Genomic DNA, 20,305 nt, shown 5'->3' on the forward strand with positions numbered 1-20,305 from the left:
CCTCAATCAGTTGATTTGACTCGGCCCTGTCAGTTCGGGGCTTTGTACTGGGTCTGAGTACCCCTCATGGTGCTCCGGTTTCCAATCGGTTCCCCGGTTCGGTACCGGCGGGCCACCGCCCGACCCTGGTCCCTACAGTTCCACCGGCTATAATCCCAGCTCCTGCAGGCGGCCACCACCGTCTGCCTCCTTGCCAAAGGTGACTGGGCTCCTCCGACCCAGCCACCTGAGTAGACTCCTGGCAGGCCTGCCCACAGGTCTGCCCTTGAACTCGTCCTCCCTCCTTCACTGTCAAGGCTACTCTCTAGACTGCTCTAGAACTTGTGTCTTTTTCCCGCCTCCAGGCCTGTGAACTCAGTGGGCAGAGCCAACTGCCTGGCTCCGCCCCCCTGGTGTGGACATCAAACCTGGAGGGTGGTGACAAGGGTTTCTTGGTTGGCTGCTGTCACCTACTCGGGGAGGGGGTGGTGTGTGTGTGTGTGTGTGTGTGTGTGTGTGTGACTACCTGGGACGACCTGACTAGTCCAGGGCGTCACAGACGCACATGTGATGTTGCGCCAGGCCAGTTAATTGAATGACACCGCTAGGTAAGGAGCTCAGGTAGGAGCTTTATTTCTCACTCAGAGGCCAAAGACCACAGTAGTGGCCAAAGAGACGTGCGAATAAATTTGCACCAACGCTGTTTAATACACATTCTATAAAGAATTCGGTGAGTTAAGGTCGCTACATGTGAAATAAGGTGAATGTGTGACATTCCGGAGGATACGACTGCACTCACAAATCACATATTCAAAGGACATTTTCAGCAGCCGCTTTTGTAGAGAGTGAATTAGACATTGCCGTCGTTCAGCATCTTAACTCCCACAGACTATAAAGAGTAAAGGATAAAAGTAGATGTAAAACACACTGTAACATAATAGTGTGAAGGTGTTGGCGAACAGAAGAATGCGGAAAGATGGCCTCTTTTGTAGACTGGCACATTGAAGTTGGGTTCACCTGTGGATTTTTATATCATTATCATTTTAAGTCAGACCCACTGCTAGTGCCATGAGGCCCAGAACATCTCTGTCATTTTTTTTTTGTTCTGTCTCTTTTGTATTGAAAAACATTATATGCGGGTTTTCTATGGAGAGTCATTAGGCTGGATTGACACATCAAGCTGAGATGTCTGCAAAACTTTATTGGAAGAGAAGAGTTGGGTGTAGATCCCAATGAAAAGCTGTAAAAAAGCGAGAAACTAGAATGTTATAGTTTGTAGTATGATGGTATATGGCCAGAGCCGAATAATGATGCCTGCAATCAGGGCTGGTTTAAGACAAAGTGGAGCCCTATATACTCACATATTGCTCCATCACACTTAAATATCTAGTTTGCATTTACACGTGTGACGCCGTGGCAAAACCAGGTAGTCACACATTAGGCCCCGCATAACACCTTCCCTCACAGGCTTACATACAGCCGACCTGAAGCCCTAGTCACCCCCCTCAGGGCAAGACAGGTCCACCAGTGGGTGGGACCAGGCGGATAGGGAACGCCCACCTAGGGGTCTAGACAGCCCGGGGCAGGAAAACAACCAGTTCAAGTCAAGTTCTAGTTCAAGTGAGGAGAGCTCAAGTTGAGAGGAGTGTGGGCTGGGGCTAGGTGTAGCTCCAGCGAAGGAGAAGCTCAAGTTGAACGGTGCCAGGGTCGGAGCCCTGGTGCCTTGGCTAGATGGCAGACGGTGGTCCCCGTCGGCAGGCGACGGGAATACGTCATCCAGAGATCCGAGGTAGACCGGGACAGGGTTGGAGCCCGCCGGTACCGACACCAGAGACCCGACCCGGAAACCGTGCACAGAGGGGGTACTCGGACCCTACAGCCAGGACTGGAACCAACGGCCTAGCTAATCAACCGATTGAGGGCAGGATTATAGGTCCTGTCCCAACCAAAGTCCTAAAAGCAGACAACCACCCACAGAGAGGGATAGGGCAACCGCCAGGGCCCATAGATCCCACCGGTCAGCGTCAGCGGGCAAGGCTCCTCAGGTACACAAAAGGCCGGGAGCGGACTCCTGTGTCCCATACCGGGAAGTCGAAACAAACAACAGAAGTAGTGCAGAGGAAAAGACAGCGACCACCAGCCGGGGTGGGGGACCGGAGTACAACCGGCCGTGGCGGCCGACCACCAGCACCTTAGTTTACCAAAAGACTCATGTGATTCATTTAATTGTGAGTAACCAAACACCCCCTGGTACGTTCGGGCGCACAGGCCATCGCCATACCCTGCACAGAGACACTGGGTCCCGGGGCAACCATCTCTACCCACGGAGGGGTTAACATCCAGCTTCCACTACATCTCCCCCGGGTATCTCACAAAAACAGCAGTGGTGTCCCACTTCACCACACACCGTGGTTGGCATCACGAACTGAGTACGGCCAAGCCCGTACAACTACGTCCCCATTTTCATTTGGCGTGTCTGCATGACCCCCGGGTCTGGAGGATCCCTCGAGCCACACAGCAGGTCCGGATCCGAGCAGCCCGGCTGCTACAGGCGTGGGGGCGGCACACATGCGCTGAGTTCAGAATGGTAAATGAGCACGATCAACAAAATTTAAGTCCTTTGCTGCTTGTTTCCAGTCTTTTTTCACATATATGTATATATTGGGGTGGGCTGGGCCAGGGGGTAGAGGGGCAAATGCCCCCAGGCCGGTCCTCCAGCTGCAGTTCTGGGCCACCCGGCTGTCTACTGCCCAGAAAAAATGCAAAACAAGAATGCCGCAAAGACACCATCACATGTTTTTCAACGCTGGCAGGAAACTAGCCAGGTCTTTCACTGGGAAGGAACAGCTGTTTCGGGGTATTTGCCCCTCATCAGTGTGGAGTAGGAAACTGGCTAGTGGGAGCAATGCCTAATAGAAGACTACATAGGTAAGGATGGTTGACCTCGGGGAGATCAACATCCAACACCGCGGAGACACCATCAAGTGTTTCTCAACGCAGTGACACTAGAACAAGACCCCCTGGGAAAATATGCAAAACAAGAATGCCGCGGAGACACCGTCACATGTTTCTCAACGCTGGCAGGAAACTAGCCAGGTCTTTCACTGGGAAGGAACAACCACGGGAAGGGCAGTCTCCTGTCAAGGAGACCACCTATGCCAAACATGGTATCCATCCACAGACAGCTGTTTCGGGGTATTTGCCCCTCATTAGTGTGGAGTAGGAAATATTGCTCGGGTCCGGGTTCGCTGTGACTTGAGGGTCTACGGACCCGGGGGTCGTGCGGTGACTGAAATGAAAGGGGGTATTTACAGGGGAGTTGATGTATATTTTGTGACACCACCCGTGGTGTACGGTAATTTGGGGAGTACCGCCACTGCCGTTGGGAGTACCCGGGGTGATGGAGTGGGGCAGCAAGGTGTCGTAGTCCTTCACGGGTAGGGGGGATGCCCCGGGACTCGGTGAGGGGTGCCGTGGGGGCGCAGGGGTCACTCTCGTACTCACTCAGTTCATAAACAGACACTGACAACTGGGTAAACCAATTCTCTGGGTACCGCTGCCGCTGAGGGGAGCTCGTCCGGGTCCCGTCCCCTATAGTGTTTCCTGGTGATCTGACCTGCTCCTGGCACTAAGTTTAACTTCAACTTGGTGGCATAGTAGTATCGAACTGGCCAGGCCCCACTCCACATTATAGCTAAGTGTGGGAGCTTGCTCTCAGCACTCACGCTTAGGATTTTCTGGAGCGTTTTGGATTGGAAAGTCCTATCCCCCTCGTTGCGCTAATGCTCGATTCTGGAGCGGGTGGGAACAGATCATAAAGGCTCAGTTCTCCTCAGGTAAATTGTCCGGTTGCCTGAAGCTACTCCCCGACCTAGGGTCCGTGTATCCCGTCATGCCTTTTGTCCTGGACCGGTGCCAGTGCTAGGCTGCCGACTGTCCTCCTCGACAAGTCCAGACACCTTGCCACAATCCCCTGCGACCGGGGGTCAGACTCTTCTAGGCCCAGACCACCGTCTGCAACCTAGACAGCTTCTCAAGGAGCCACTGCTCCCCAGCTCCTCTGAGCTCCTCACAACTTGAAGGCTACTTACCAACTGACTACTCACTACACTCCTCACCTCCCCTCCCTGAACCCCCAGGTGGGCGACTGTATTCTACTCAAGCCGTTCATTGGTGTGTCTGGTGGGTGTGGTGCAGGGTGTATCTATGATTTGATTTGCTGTTGAAGGCAACACTATTAGATAGGGACCCAGAACCAAGAGGGAGGTGGAATACCGCACTGAAGGGCAGCTTGTGCAGTACCCTATGACGACCTGATAGTCCAGGGGTGTCACAGTACCACACCTCTGGCTGAGATACAGTACCTCTGAGGCGACTGAAGCCTCAGGAGTGCCACACCTGCTCCCAGGGCCTGCAGACGCTGCACAGGTCTTCTGGAAGAGCACTTTAGTGAGCACAAGCACACACAGCCAGCGTTCCTTAACCCGTAAGTGCCATTCAGCCTATTGCTGAGAGTCACTAGGTACTTAAGCCATCCTCCCACTATGGGAGCTGCCTGGATAATGTGGTCTATTGCTAGACCAATGTTGTTGGTGTCAGGTGCCGTTCCTGTATCCATACATGTACCTGTGCTTGCTAACTTGTACCTGTATCCTAGAATCTGCCATACCTGCTGCACCCGTCAGTACCTGCCATACTAGCTGAACGTGCTCCACCCGTCAGTACCTGCCATACCTGTTGTTTCTCTTGTATCAGCTGTACTCTCTTTACCAGTCCGAACCAGCCGTCCAGTCTGCATCAGCCAACTTGGCTGCACCTGTCTGCAACAGAGACAGTACCTGCCTGTGTCTGTGCCCGCACCTGCATCCCCGACCTCTAGGGCCGGCTGTCACAGTACTGTGCCTCCTTGAATAGCATCTGTTGCTATCTGGAATGGACCTTTCCCAGATATCCAACCGCTTAGACGCCACAGTCACAACTGCCAGCGGCATCTATGGGGTTTAACTACTGCGATCAGAGCTCGCTATAGCCTGCTTTACACGTGTCAAATTCGCATACGATATTGTATGCGATCGTAACCGCCCCCATCGTATGTGCGACACGTTCAATTTGTTGAACGAGTCGCACAAACGATTATTTCCCGTCACACGTACTTACCCGTCCATACGACCTCGATGTGGGCGGCGAACATCCACTTCCTGCAGTGGGAGGGACATTCGGCATCACAGCGACGTCATGCGGCAGCCGGCCAATAGAAGCGGAGGGGCGGAGATGAACGGGACGTAACCATCCTGCCCACCTCCTTCCTTCCGCATTGCCGGCGGGAGCTGCGGGACGTAGGTAAGATCTGTTCATCGTTCCCGGGGTGTCACATACTGCGATGTGTGCTACCTCGGGAACAATGAACAACCGCACGTTCAATTTTTAGTAATTGAATGACGTGCATGCGATGAATGTTTTTTCGTTCAATCGCAATCGCACGTAGGTTTTACATGCTACAATATTACTTACGATGCCGAATGTGCGTCACTTACGACGTGACCGCGCCGACACATCGTAAGATATATTGTAGCGTGTAAAGCCCGCTTAAGATACTGCACTGTACAGAGCGTGGACCATGGACGGAGCGGGCCCAGTACTTGCCCGGGTTCTCTGGCTGCGGGCACATGTGCCATCCCTGCAGTGGTTAAACCGCTCAGATCCGGGGTCTGCTGTGGCTCGAGGGTATCCAGACCCGGGGGCTCGCGACCACTTCAAATGAAAAGGGGGTATTTACAGGGGATAAGAGTTTGTGACACCACCCGTGGTTCGCAGTAAGGGGAGTACCACCGCTGCCAATGGGAGTACCCGAGAGAGATGGAGTGGGGCAGCCAGATGACAATCCCTCATCGGGTAGGGGAGGCCCCAGGACTCTGGATGATGGAGGTGTAAGGGAGCGTGGTGCAGATTGGAAGCAGGGGAGGACAGCGTACTCACTCAGGTATTGTTAGTAGTGGTGCAACCGCAAAGCAGACTCTGACACAAAGGTAAACCAAGTCTCCGGGTGCCGCTGCCTCCATGGGGGGGAGCTCATCCGGGAATCCGCTCCCTTTGATGCTGCCAGTGGTCCTGACCTGCCTCCTTGCACTAATGTTTAGGTGTTTTCATGTGACCCCTCAGCTTGAAGCTGTAGGGGTCCCTCTCCCCACTATTGTGTAGGGAAGCTGAGCTCTCGATGGCTGACACTTGGGATTTCAGTGGGCTGCATGGTAGGAAAGCCCTATCCCCCTCATTGTGTTGGTGCTTTCGATGTCTGAGCTCTCGGGGACAGTTCATAGAGATACCATCCTCCACAAGTTAATTATCAGGTTGTGTAAAGCTACTCCGTGATCTAGGGTCCAGTACCCCGCCGTGCTCGGTACTGGTTCGGTTACTAGGTACTCCGGTGCCAGCCGTTCTCCAAAACTAAGTCTGGCTCCTTTCTCCAATACCCTGCGACCAGGTCTCCGACTTCTCTGGTCCCAGACCACCGTCTGCGACCTAGCCAAAGTATTTCCGGGGAGCTCCAACTACCCTAGCTCCTCACTCTCTGAGGGCTAGTGTGACGCCCCAGCAAAGCCAGGGTGTCACAGAGGTCTGCATTCATCTTTTTGGTGCAGATATCACTCTCCCTTGGGGAGTTTCCAACACTGTGACACACAACACCAGTGGGAGGATCTGAGAGGTCTGAAGTGTCTGGAGGGAACTATATAGGGAGTTTCCAATTTGCAGTGGGCAGTCAGTCTGCAGGAAGCATGGAGTCTGGAAGGAGCTCCGGTGTGGAGCTTGGGGAGAGGAGCAGTAAGGGCCTTAGGAATAGGCCAGCTGCTTGTGGGGACCCGAAGTGAACCGGGACAGGGTAGTGGCCCCCCGGTGCCGACTGTCGGGAACCAGTCCGGACCTGTGCACGGAGCAGACACAGACCTCAGGCAGGAGGAGAGCACCTGTATTACACCCCTGGGTGAGGGGCCCGTCCTCACAGCAGCCGAGGGCACCAGTTACCAGCACCTTGGTTTACCAAAAGAACTGTGTGTTTTCTGACCCCACACATCAGTGCAGCTTCATCCAGCACCAGGGCAACCAACTGTAAAGAGTGCTTTACATGCTGCGACATCACTAACAATATATCCTCGGGGTGTTTGTGACGCACATCCGGCGCCGTTAGCGACCTCACAGCGTGTGACACGTACGAGCGACCTTCAACAATCCCAAAAGTGATTAAAATCGTTGGTTTTGGAGAGGTCGTTCAAAAATCAAATATCGTTGTTTGGGCACTAGCGATGTTGTTCCTTGTTCCTGCGGCAGAACACATCGCTGTGTGTGAAGCCGCAGGAGCGACGAACATCTCCTTACCTGCCTCCACCGGCAATGCGGAAGGAAGGAGGTAGGCGGGATGTTACGTCCCGCTCATCTCCGCCCCTCCACTTCTATTGGCCGGCCGCTTAGGCTGCTTTCACACATCCGGTTTTTGCTGTGCGGCACAATCCGTCTCTTTGCAGAAAAAACGCAACTGTTTTTTTTTGCCGCCAGTTGCATTTTTTCCGCATAGACTTTCATTAGTGCCGGATTGTGCCGCATGGCCTTGCGTTCGGTCCGTTTTTTGCCGGATGTGGCATATTTAGCCCATGCGGCGGCCGGAGGGAACGTTGCCTGGCACGTTTTTTTGTCCAACAAAAAAAAACGCATCGCGCCGCATCCGTCCGGATGTGGTGCTTTTTCCAATGCATGCCTATGGACGCCGGATGCGGCGCGATGCAGCAAAAACCGCATCCAGCCGCTGCATGCGGTTTTTTGCACTGCACACGCTAAGTAGTGTGCCACAATCGGAAAAAACTGGACGGGCCGCATGTAAAAACTTATGCAAAGGATGCGTTTTTTTCGCCGCATCCGTTGCAAAGGTTTTAGAGCCGGATTTAGCCGCACTGCTAAAACCGGATGTGTGAAAGCAGCTTTGGTGACGCCGCAGTGACGTTGCTATGACGCCGAACGCATCTCCCCCTTGAGGGAGGGATTGTTCGGCAGTCACAGCGACGTCGCTGACCAGGTATGTGCGTGTGACGCTGCCGTAGCGATAATGTTCACTATGGCAGCGATCACCACATATCGCACGTACGACGGGAGCGGGTGCTATCGCACACGACATCGCTAGCTTTCGCTGGCGATGTCGCAGCGTGTAAAGCACCCTTAAAGGAGTTGTCCGACATTAGCTTACCAAAAAAATTGGAGTTTATCTGTGCTGTATTGTCACATAAATCACCCCTACATTGTTATTTTTTGTTTTCTATCTTTTGTTCCTCTTGAATTATCCCTTTATTCTCTGCAGCTTCTTGTTTACATTCAGCTCCAGCACTCCAGCACTGACCACTTCCTGTGCAGAACCTCAGTCAGAGCTGGCACCGCCCAGCCTCAGTGTCCAGCCCCACCCCAGTGTCCAGCCTCGCCCCCTGCCCGCCCCCTGCACACACAGTCCCTGTCAGTATTCTTCCCCAGCACCTGACCTGGTATCACTCTAGCAATGGAAAAAACAGCCCCACATCGGGCTCTGCACACACACAAACCCACACGCACACACACACACACACACACACACACATTGGGCTCTGCACACACACACACCCACACGCACACACACACACACACACACACATCGGGCTCTGCGCCCCACATCACATCAGGCTCTGTAACCCTCCCCCCACCCACACACACAAACACACACACGGCGCTCTGTACCGACCCCCCCCTCACCATCGTTCTGTATCGACCCCTACCCCCATAGGGAACACATGTGGGCTACATTCACATGACCGTTCCGTTTTTGCGGTCCGCAAAAACGGTCCATTTTTTCACAGATGTATCCGTGTGACATCCGTGTGCCTTCCGTTTTTTTTGCGGACCGCAAAAAACGGAAGCAGCAAGAAAGATAAATAGATGAGTAGATATAGAGATGAATAGATAGATATAGAGACAGAGATAGAGGGATGAATGAATGAATGAATGAATAGAGGGATAGATAGATAGACAGATAGATAATAGATAGATGAATAGATAGATAGATGAGAAAGACCTATATAATGTCCCACCCCCTGCATATTCTAAGCTGGCACCCTTTAGTGACTTTCATGTGGCACTAAAGGGTGCTTAGCCTTGTATTTAGCCAAAAAAACAAATAAATAATTAAAAAACACGACATGGGGTCACCCTTATCTTTTGTAGCCGGCTAGGGTAAAGCAGATGGCTGCAGCCTGCAGACCACAGCTGGCAGCTTCACCTTGGCTGATAATCCAAAACAGAGGGCACCCCACGCTATTTTAAATTAAATAAATAATTTAAAACAAAAATCATGTGGGCCCCCCAAATTGGATCACCAGCCGAGGTAAAGCGGACAGCTGTGGTCTGGTATTCTCAGACTAGGGAGGTCCACTGTTATTGGACACTCCCCAGCCTAAAAATAGCAGGCCGCAGCCGCCCCAGATGTGGCGCATCCATTAGATGTGCCAATCCTGGCGCTTTTCCCCAACTCATCCCGTTGCCCTGGTGCGGTGGCAAATGGGGTAATATATGGGGTTGATGCCAGATGTGTAATGTCACCTGGCATCAAGCCCTGGGGTTAGTGATGTCACGCGTCTATCAGATACCCGACATCACCATCCTAGTCAGTAATAAAAAAATAGACAACAGAAAAGTTTTATTTGAAAAAACACTCCCCAAAACATTCCCTCTTTCACCAATTTATTGAAAAGAACAATCAAATCCGGGTTCGGCTTAATCCAATAAGGGGGACACATGACTATCCATACCATAGTCAATGTCTTAGTCAATGAAAAACAGAATGTTCCTCATTGGCTGGGAGAGCCGTGCAGTGACCTGAGCTAACATCAATAGTCCAGGTCACTGCAGGGGATGCCGAGTGCTGCCATCAGGATGTTAGATGAGATCATTACCTGCTGTGACGATCTCCTCTTCACTCCTGTCAGCGATGTCACTGCCTTCTATGCCCGCCGCGTTCTCAGCAGTATCGCCCGTGACGTCACCGCTAGTGACGTGAGAACGCAGCGGGCATGGAAGGCAGTGACAGCGCTGACAGGAGTGAAGAGAAGATCGTCACAGCAGGTAATGATGTCATCTAACCTCCTGGCGGCTGCCAGCACTGCGGGGTGAGAATCTGCATGCGGCAGACACACACTGCAATGAAGGCAGCCGCGGGGCTGGAGCGGGACACAGACTGCACGGGCACTGCTGTTATCCTGAGCAGGGGGCCCGGTGCTGGCGGTGACAACGTGGGCGGGGAGAGTACGGGGTGCGGGGGAATGTGTGGGAGGGTGCAGGGAAGGGGACGGAGACTCACGCACTGTGCCCGCCCAGCAGGAAGGCGACATGCTGTTCCAGATTTGCATGTCAACATGGCCCTGCCCATGTTGACATGAAATGATCGGAAACAGCAAAATCACGGCAGGAGCGGTCACATGACCACTCTGAGCCTGGGGAGAGGGGCTGACAGCAGGGCAGGTAAGTGGTCACTATCTACTTACCTGCCCCAATGTAGCCCAATAGGGTAATAATAAAAAAAAGTCAAAATAAGCTGGATAACCCCTTTAAGTGTGCTGATCCTTGCAACCCTGCACAACACTGGGCCCGGGGCACCCATCCCTACCCACGGAGGGGTTAACATCCAGCTGCCATCACATCTCCCCCAGGTGTCCCACAACAGCAGCGGTGGTGGAACACTTCACCACACACCGTGGGTGGCGTCACAGACATTTAACAAACAATCCCGTATAAATACGTCCCCCCTTTTATTCGGAGTGTCCGCGCGACCCCCGGGTTTGGAGGATCCCTCGAGCCGCACCGTAGATCAGGATCCGAGCAGCACCGGCTGCTGGCATGGGGGCGGCACACTACCACTCAACTCACTGTGTCCCCCCACCAGTCTGCCTGACCCCTAGGCGAGTGGCCCTACTCCACCTAGACCACCCACTGGTGTGCCTGACAGCTTGTGGTGTAAGGTGACTAGGGTTTGAATGCTGGTGGAAGCAACATCAAAGTTCAGGATCCCAGAACCATGGGGGATGGGTTCTGCACCAGGAAGAAAGAGGGTGCAGTTCCCTGTGACACCCTGACTAGTTCAGGGGCGTCACACACAGTTCAGCACTTTTCCCAGTAACATGGTGAATACTGTAGAAATGTACATTAACCCTATGTAAGGATGAATGAGCTGATGGGGACACACCAGAGAATGTAACATTATTGCCATAGCAACTAGAGTTCAGCTTCCAGGAGGCAGAATATGGTCGGTTGCTATGGGGCACTAGAACTTTTTTTTTTTTTTTTTTTTACTGAGAATTGTGACTAGAGGTGCTCTACAAGAGCGCAGGACGGTGATTTATGAGGAAAACTCAAAATATCACATTGGCTTTAAAAATTAACAAGTGATAAAAAAATATTTCAGGATTTTTCACAAAATCAAAATCATAAAAAAAAATTAAATCACCATGAATTTGACTTGCACAAAAAATAACCTGAGTGACTACTATAGAAATAACAACAGAGTACTCTGCCCTTTTTAAAGATGGCACAACGGTAGAACGTTAGAACGCTTTGCCCACTTCAAAGATGGCGACCTTGGCGCAGCTTTCCTGTATCACGGGGCCTAATCCTTTGGTTTGATTGGAGGATTTCCTTCTGTATACTCACGTGACGTTCCATGGCGTATAGTCTAGCGGGGAGGAGCCGCGTCTGCGCAGTGGCTCGGTTGATGTTTGGCCCTATTGTGCCGTGTATGAGAGTGTGAGCGGCTTTCTGCAGTTACCCGGCTATTGTGACGCTCATCTGTGCAAGTGAGTGATATACCGCGCACATGTGACCGCTGCCCCCGTGTACGGCGGGGACCGGAGCCGCCTCCATTCATAGCACTTCATGTATTCATGCAGCAGACGTGACACAGACGTGCCCGGGTCACGTGATCACTCCCCATTCTCAGCTGCACATATCAGAGGCAGTGACCTGTAGTGCAGATGTGCAGACCAGGGAGCGGTGTGATACATGGATGATGCATGTAGGATATGGGGCATGTGATATGTGTAAGATATGAGGCGTAGGATATGGGGCTTGTGACGTGCATGATATGGGATGTATGATGTGTAAGATATGGTGTGTAGGATATGGGATCTGTGCATGATGTGCAGGCTATGGGATGTATGATGTGTTAGATATGGGGTGTAGGATATGGGGTGTATGATGTGTTAGATATGGGGTGTATGGTGTGTAGGATATGGGGTGTAGGGCATGTGATATATGGAGGATGTGTAGGATATGGGGCATATCTTATGTCATGTATGATGTGTAGGACATGGGGCGTATGATGTGTCATGTGTATGACATTTAGGATATGGGGCATATCTTAAATGATGTGCAGTAGATGGGATGTATGATATTTCTGATGTGTAGGATATGGGGCTTGTGATTTTATATATATATATATATATATATATATATATATATATATAATATATATATATATATATAATATGACGTGTATGATATGGGATGTATAGTATGTATGATGTTTTGGATATAGGGCTTATGATGTGTGATACATGTAAAATGTTTTGGATATGGGTGTATCTTATGTAATATGTATGATATGTAGAATGTGGGGCGTACGATGGGTGATGTGTATGATGTATAGGATATGGGGCTTATGATGTGTGATATATAGTGGGTAAAATAAGTATTTGATCCTCTGTCGATATTCCAAGTTTTCCCCCTACACAGAATGGAGAGGGCTGTAATTTTTATCATCGGTAACTTCACCTGTGACCAACAGAATAAAAAAAAAACCCCAGATTATTCCATTGTATAATTTATAAATGTGCATTTTATTGCATGAAATAAGTATTGGATACAATAGAAAAAGAGAAGTTAATATTTGGTAGAAACCTTTGTTTGCAGTTACAGAGGTCGGACATTTCCTGTAGATCTTGACCAGGTTTGCACACACTGCAGCAGGGATTGTGGCGACTCCCCCATACAGATCTTCTCCAGATCTTTCAGGTCACTCCTCCATACAGATCTTCTCCAGATCTTTCAGGTCGCTCCTCCGTACAGATCTTCTCCAGATCTTTCAGGTCACTCCTCCATACAGATCTTCTCCAGATCTTTCAGGTCACTCCTCCATACAGATCTTCTCCAGATCTTTCAGGTCACTCCTCCATACAGATCTTCTCCAGATCTTTCAGGTCACTCCTCCATACAGATCTTCTCCAGATCTTTCAGGTCACTCCTCCATACAGATCTTCTCCAGATCTTTCAGGTCACTCCTCCATACAGATCTTCTCCAGATCTTTCAGGTCACTCCTCCATACAGATCTTCTCCAGATCTTTCAGGTCACTCCTCTCCCCCATACAGATCTTCTCCTGATCTTTCAGGTCACTCCCCCATACAGATCTTCTCCAGATCTTTCAGGTCACTCCTCCGTACAGATCTTCTCCAGATCTTTCAGGTCACTCCTCCATACAGATCTTCTCCAGATCTTTCACGTCACTCCTCCATACAGATCTTCTCCAGATCTTTCACGTCGCTCCTCCATACAGATCTTCTCAAGATCTTTCAGGTCACTCCTCCATACAGATCTTCTCCAGAGCTTTCACGTCACTCCTCCGTACAGATCTTCTCCAGAGCTTTCACGTCGCACCTCCGTACAGATCTTCTCCAGAGCTTTCACGTCGCTCCTCCATACAGATCTTCTCCAGATCTTTCAGGTCACTCCTCCATACAGATCTTCTCCAGAGCTTTCACGTCGCTCCTCCATACAGATCTTCTCCAGAGCTTTCAGGTCACTCCTCCATACAGATCTTCTCCAGAGCTTTCAGGTCACTCCTCAGTGCAGATCGGAGGAGCTCCTTAGTTGTCCTGGCTGTGTGTTTCGGGTCATTCTCATGCAGGAAAACCCAGCCTCGACCCATCTTCAATGCTCTTACTGAGGGAAGGAAGTTGTTGGGCAAAATCCTGAAATACATGACCCCATCCATCCTCCCTTCAATACCTTACTATGCAGTTGTTCTGTCTCCTTTGCAGAAAAGCACCCTCAAAATGTTTCCACCCCCATGCTTCACAGTTGGGACGATTTTCTTGGGCTTGTACTCATCATTCTTAGTCCAAACACAGCGAGTGGAGTTGATACCAAAAAGTTCTAATTTGTTCTCCTCTTACCAACTGACCACCTCCCATGCCTCCTCTGGATCATCCAAATGGTCATTGGCAAACTTCAAACAGGCCTGGAAATGTGCTGGTTTGAGCAGTGGGGCCTTGCGTGCTCTGCAGGGTTTTTAATCTATGATGGCTTAGTGTGCTACTAACTGTAATCTTTGAGACTGTGGTCCCAGATCTCTTCAGGTCATTGACCTCCCTTGTAGTTCTGGGCTGATTCTTGACCTTTCTCTACATCATCCTTACCCCATGAGGCGAGATCTAGCATAGAGCCCCAGACTGAGTAAGCTTGACAGTCATCTTGTGTTTCTTCCATTTTCTAATAATTGTGCCAACAGTTGTTGCCTTCTCACCGAGCTGCTTGCCTATTGTCCTGTATCCCTTCCCAGCCTTGTACAGGTCTACAATTTAGTCCCTGGTGTCCTTAGACAGCTCTTTGGTCTTGGCCATGGTGGAGAGGTTGGAGTGTGATTGTCTGGACAGGTGTCTTGTATACATATGACATCACACAGGGGCAATTAATACCGGTAATGAGTGCAGAGTAGGAAAAAAATAACATCTGTGAGAGCAGAATTCCTGCTGGTTGTTCAGTGGTCAGATACTGATTTCATGTAACAAAATGCAAATTACTTGTTTATAAATCATACAATGGCATTTTCTGGATTGTTTTTATTCTGTCACAGATGAAGTTACCTACGATAGAAATTACACTCTCTATTCTTTTAGGTGGGAAAATTTGCAAAATCTTCAGAGGATCAAAAACTTATTTTCCCCACTGTATGTATGATGTGTAGGATCTATGTGTATTCACAGTGCTGAGGCTTCCTGTAGCTAATATGGTATCACAGCTTCTATCCTGCACTTATTTCCTCTCCTATGTGCTTTACTCCCCTTCTATAAACTATATTCTCTGCCCTCCCTGAGACTTTACATACTTTCTACCCTTTCCACAATATGAAAAGCTATATATAATCCTGTAGTTAAATTATTAGCACAGCTTCTATCCTGCACTTATTTCCTCTCCATGTCCTTTCTTCCCCTTCTATAACCTGTTGTCTCTGTTCTCCCTGAGACTGTACGTACTTTCTTCCCCTTCCACAATGTGAAAAGCTATATATAATTCTGTAGCTAATATGTTAGCATAGCTTATGTCCTGCACTTATTTCCCCTCCATGTGCTTTCCTCCCATTCTATAGCCTGCTTTCTCTGCCCTCCCTGAGACTCTACATACTTTTTTCCTGCTCCACAATTTGAAAAGCTATATATAACCCTGTAGCTAATATGTTAGCACAGCTTCTATCCTGCACTTATTTCCTCTCCATGTGCTTTCCTCCCCTTCCTGTTCTCCCTGAGACTGTACGTACTTTCTACCCATTCCATAATGTGAAAAGCTATATATAATCCTGTAGCTAATATGTTAGCACAGCTTCTATCCTGCACTTCCGCTTCTTCATGTGCTTTCCTTCCCTTCTATAATTTTTCTCTGCCCTCCCTGAGACTGTCCGTACTTTGTCCCCCTTCCAAAATGTAAAAAGCTATATATTATCCCGTAGATAATGTTAGCACAGCTTCTATCCTGCACTTAGTTCCGCTTCATCTGCTTTCCTCCCCTTCTATAGCCTGTTTTCTCTGAACTCCGTGAAACTCTACATACTTTCTTCCCTTTCCACAAAGTGAAAAGCTATATATAATCCTGTAGCTAATATGTTAGCACAGCTTCTATCCTGAACTTATTTCCTCTCCATGTCCTTTCCCCCCCTTCTCTGCCCTCCCTGAGACTATACATACTTTCTTCCCTTTCCACAATGTGAAAAGTTATATATAATCCTGTAGCTACTATGTTAGCACAGCTTCTATCCTGCAGTTAGTTCCTCTTCATGTGCTTTCCTCCCCTTTTATAATTTTTCTCTGCCCTCCCTGAGACTGTACATACTTTCTTCCCTTTACACAGTGTGAAACTATATATTATGCTCCCAGCTGTCAGTTTTTCCCCATATGAGGTCCATCTGTTGTTTTCACGGATAGAATTCGTACCTTGAGCCCTTACACCAGGTAAAGCACTTGCAGACAAAATGGATAAAAAATGTTCACTCTTCCCACCTCTGCCTCCAGTGCTGCATTCACAGATACACTGCTCAGTATTGCTGTACAATATCCTCTGCTGCTGCTTCTCTATGTAGCTCATGTTGATAAAGGAGATCAGGAGTCCCTCATGTCTGCGAGTGCTGTGCATGGGAGACGTCATGGCAGGGAGTCTCCACCCAGTAGCTCAGAGACGACTACAAATTAGAGTCCGCAGAGGGGAGAACCGGGGACTAATGCAGGATTCCAGTCATCTATGGGCCAGACATGGTGTTATTGCTCGTGTACAGACACAGGAGAGATTAATCTGAGCCCATAGGTATTAATGAATCAGGGTCTGGCGCGCCTCGTGTCATTGCAAAAGTGCCTGGACGGTATGAATGATGGTTCTGCACACCGGGATTGCTGTGCATTTGCCCCACAGGCCGCAACCTTGTGTTTTGTTTTTTTTTTCCCATCGTCACATATTGTTTGCATTAATGTAATAACCTTTTTATGCAGATGCATCTATTAAAAAATGTAATAATAATTTGCATCCCGGACTTTGCCGCTTTGCATGGACAGAACTGTAACATGAAGACAGTGAATGTGATACCTGCAATGCAGCCTTAAGAGCATACACCCCATCCACCCCCCAAAAATGGGGAAAAGCCAAGGGAAATGTGAGGCCTGGAATGGTCATGCTTTGTCGCGGGCCCCTCAGTTGTTGCGTTTCACTTTAGGCCCCTGACTAAGATTCCCATAGCCTACGTGATGTATCTAGGGCATCATAGCAGTAGGCAAGTGAGGAAAGAGCCAGACGGTTGTGCCACCATATTGTCCCATCTCTTCAAAGGCAGCAAAGTCCGTCCTGTCCTCAGATAAGCCTTAGGGAACCATTTATTTAAAGGTATAAAGTAGAACTCATATGTACTCTATACTTATGAAACCACCAAATCAGTTTCTTGAGTTAGGGAGAACCATCATGATAATTGATGAGCGGGCACTACCATGCTCGGGTGCTCAGTACTGGTAACTAGTGATGAGCGGGCACTACCATGCTCGGGTGCTCAGTACTCGTAACTAGTGATGAGCGGGCACTACCATGCTCAGGTGCTCAGTACTCGTAACTAGTGATGAGCGGGCACTACCATGCTCGGGTGCTCTGTACTGGTAACTAGTGATGAGTGAGCACTACCATGCTCGGGTGCTCAGTACTGGTAACTAGTGATGAGCGGGCACTACCATGCTCGGGTGCTCAGTACTCGTAACTAGTGATGAGCGGGCACTACCATGCTCGGGTGCTCTGTACTCGTAACTAGTGATGAGCGGGCACTACCATGCTCGGGTGCTCAGTACTCGTAACTAGTGATGAGCGGGCACTACCATGCTCGGGTGCTCTGTACTGGTAACTAGTGATGAGCGGGCACTACCATGCTCGGGTGCTCAGTACTCGTAACTAGTGATGAGCGGGCACTACCATGCTCGGGTGCTCTGTACTGGTAACTAGTGATGAGCGGGCACTACCATGCTCGGGTGCTCAGTACTGGTAACTAGTGATGAGCGGGCACTACCATGCTCGGGTGCTCAGTACTCGTAACTAGTGATGAGCGGGCACTACCATGCTCGAGTGTTCAGTACTCGTAACTAGTGATGAGCGGGCACTACCATGCTCGGGTACTCAGTACTCGTAACTAGTGATGAGCGGGCACTACCATGCTCGGGTGCTCAGTACTGGTAACTAGTGATGAGCGGGCACTACCATGCTCGGGTGCTCAGTACTCGTAACTAGTGATGAGCGGGCACTACCATGCTCAGGTGCTCAGTACTCGTAACTAGTGATGAGCGGGCACTACCATGCTCGGGTGCTCTGTACTGGTAACTAGTGATGAGTGAGCACTACCATGCTCGGGTGCTCAGTACTGGTAACTAGTGATGAGCGGGCACTACCATGCTCGGGTGCTCAGTACTCGTAACTAGTGATGAGCGGGCACTACCATGCTCGGGTGCTCTGTACTCGTAACTAGTGATGAGCGGGCACTACCATGCTCGGGTGCTCAGTACTCGTAACTAGTGATGAGCGGGCACTACCATGCTCGGGTGCTCTGTACTGGTAACTAGTGATGAGCGGGCACTACCATGCTCGGGTGCTCAGTACTGGTAACTAGTGATGAGCGGGCACTACCATGCTCGGGTGCTCAGTACTCGTAACTAGTGATGAGCGGGCACTACCATGCTCGAGTGTTCAGTACTCGTAACTAGTGATGAGCGGGCACTACCATGCTCGGGTACTCAGTACTCGTAACTAGTGATGAGCGGGCACTACCATGCTCGGGTGCTCTGTACTCGTAACTAGTGATGAGCGGGCACTACCATGCTCGGGTGCTCTGTACTCGTAACTAGTGATGAGTGAGCACTACCATGCTCGGGTGCTCAGTACTCGTAACTGGTGATCAGCGAGCACTACCATGCTCGGGTGCTTAGTACTCGTAACTAGTGATGAGCGGGCACTACCATGCTCGGGTGATCAATACTCGTAACAAGTGATGAGTGGGCACTACCATGCTTGGGTGCTCAGTACTGGTAACTAGTGATGAGCGGGCACTACCATGCTCGGATGCTCTGTACTCGTAACTATTGATGAGCGGGCACTACCGTGCTCGGTACTGGTAACTAGTGATGAGCGGGCACTACCATACCACTACGAATGCTAAGCATGGTAGTGCCTGCTCATCACTAATTACTAATACCGAGCATGGTAGTTCTCGCTTATCACTAATTACAAGCACCTGAGCATGGTAGTGCTCGCTCATCACTGGTTACAAGTAATGAGCCTCCAAACATGGTAGTATCTACTCCTCACTAGTTACGAGTACTGAGCACCCGAGCATGGTAGTGCCCGCTCATCACTAGTTACGAGTACTGAGCACCCGAGAGCATGGTAGTGCCCGCTCATCACTAGTTACGAGTACTGAGCACCTGAGCATGGTAGTGCCCGCTCATCACTAGTTACGAGTACTGAGCACCAGAGCATGGTAGTGCCCGCTCATCACTAGTTACCAGTACCGAGCACCTGAGCATGGTAGTGCCCACTCATCACTAGTTACTAGCACCTGAGCATGGTAGTGCCCGCTCATCACTAGTTACGAGTACTGAGCACCTGAGCATGGTAGTGCCCACGTCATCACTAGTTACTAGCACCTGAGCATGGTAGTGCCCGCCTCATCACTAGTTACTACATAGGTAAGGATGGTTGACCTCGGGGAGATCAACATCCAACACCGCGGAGGCACCATCACGTGTTTCTCAACGCAGTGACACTAGAACAAGGCCCCCTGGGAAAATATGCAAAACAAGAATGCCGCGGAGACACCGTCACATGTTTCTCAACGCTGGCAGGAAACTAGCCAGGCCTTTCACCGGGAAGGAACAACCATGGGAAGGGCAGTCTCCAGTCAAGGAAACCGCCTATACCAAAACATGGTATCCATCCACAGGCAGCTGTTTCGGGGTATTTTTTTGTAGTGTTACTGCGTTGAGAAACACATGATGGTGTCTCCGTGGTTTTGGATGTTGATCTCCCCGAGGGTCAACCATCCTTGCTTATGTAGTCTTCTACTAGGCATTGCTCCCACTAGCCAGTTTTCCTACTCCACACTGATGGAGGGGCAAATACCCCGAAACAGCTGCCTGTGGATGGATACCATGTTTGGTATAGGTGGTTTCCTTGACTGGAGACTGCCCTTCCCGTGGTTGTTCCTTCCCGGGGAAAGACCTGGCTAGTTTCCTGCCAGCGTTGAGAAACATGTGATGGTGTCTCCGTGGCATTCTTGTTTTGCATCACTAGTTACTAGCACCCGAGCATGGTAGTGCCCGCTCATCACTAGTTACTAGCACCCGAGCATGGTAGTGCTCGCTCATCACTAGTTACTAGCACCCGAGCATGGTAGTGCCCGCTCATCACTAGTTACTAGCACCCGAGCATGGTAGTGCCGCTCATCACTAGTTACTAGCACCCGAGCATGGTAGTGCCCGCTCATC

At 50.1% G+C, this 20,305-nt stretch overlaps 1 protein-coding gene across 1 annotated transcript in view; it reads left to right on the plus strand.

The window, feature by feature from the left end:
* The first annotated feature begins 11,727 nt into the window (after positions 1 to 11,727).
* The window catches only part of PHF14 (PHD finger protein 14), a 322,056-nt gene continuing 313,478 nt past the window's right edge, over positions 11,728 to 20,305 (plus strand). Inside the window, exon 1 of the mRNA XM_075316872.1 lies at positions 11,728 to 11,831. The gene's annotated coding sequence lies outside the window, so the exon portion shown is untranslated. The remainder of the gene's footprint in view (positions 11,832 to 20,305) is intronic.

Source organism: Anomaloglossus baeobatrachus, chromosome 6 (assembly GCF_048569485.1).
Source record: "Anomaloglossus baeobatrachus isolate aAnoBae1 chromosome 6, aAnoBae1.hap1, whole genome shotgun sequence".
Classification (NCBI taxonomy): domain Eukaryota; kingdom Metazoa; phylum Chordata; class Amphibia; order Anura; family Aromobatidae; genus Anomaloglossus; species Anomaloglossus baeobatrachus.